The sequence below is a fragment of the Ambystoma mexicanum genome, chromosome 2p (genome assembly GCF_040938575.1).
Source record: "Ambystoma mexicanum isolate Mex_15411 chromosome 2p, UKY_AmexF1_1, whole genome shotgun sequence".
In the NCBI taxonomy this organism is placed as follows: domain Eukaryota; kingdom Metazoa; phylum Chordata; class Amphibia; order Caudata; family Ambystomatidae; genus Ambystoma; species Ambystoma mexicanum.
The window spans coordinates 1065897671-1065898426 of NC_090923.1; positions in this window are offsets into that span (position 1 = coordinate 1065897671).

Genomic DNA, 756 nt, shown 5'->3' on the forward strand with positions numbered 1-756 from the left:
GATGCAGGGGGGTGGGGGTGCAGGGAGACATGAGTGGGGGCCTGGTGGAGGGTGCCCCTGGATGCAGGGGGGTGAGGGTGCTGGGAGACATGAGTGGGGGCCTGGTGGAGGGTGCCCCTGACTGGTGGGGGGTGGGGGTGCTGGGAGACATGAGTGGGGGCCTGGTGGAGGGTGCCCCTGGATGCAGGGGCGTGGGGGTGAAGGGGGACATGAGTGGGGGCCTGGTGGAGAGTGCCCTACAGTGCTGGGAGGTGGGGGTGCAGGGGGACATGAGTGGGGGCCTGGTGGAGGGTGCACCACAGTGCTGGGGGGTGGGGGTGCAGGGGGACATGAGTGGGTGCCTGGTGGAGGGTGCCCCTGACTGGTGGGGGGTGGGGGTGCAGGGAGACATGAGTGGGGGCCTGGGGGCGGGTGGCCCACAGTGCTGGGGGATGGGGGTGCTGGGAGACATGAGTTGGACATGAGTGGGGGCCTGGTGGTGGGTGCACCACAGTGATGGGGGGTGGGGGTGCAGGGGGACATGAGTGGGGGCCTGGTGGAGGGTGCCCTACAGTGCTGGGGGGTGGGGGTGCTGGGAGACATGAGTTGGACATGAGTGGGGGTCTGGTGGAGGGTGCCCCTGGATGCAGGGGGGTGGGGGTGCTGGGAGGCATGAGTGGGGGCCTGGTGGAGGGTGCCCCTGGATGCAGGGGGGTGGGGGTGCAGGGAGACATGAGTGGGGGCCTGGTGGAGGGTGCCCCTGGATGCAGGGGGGTG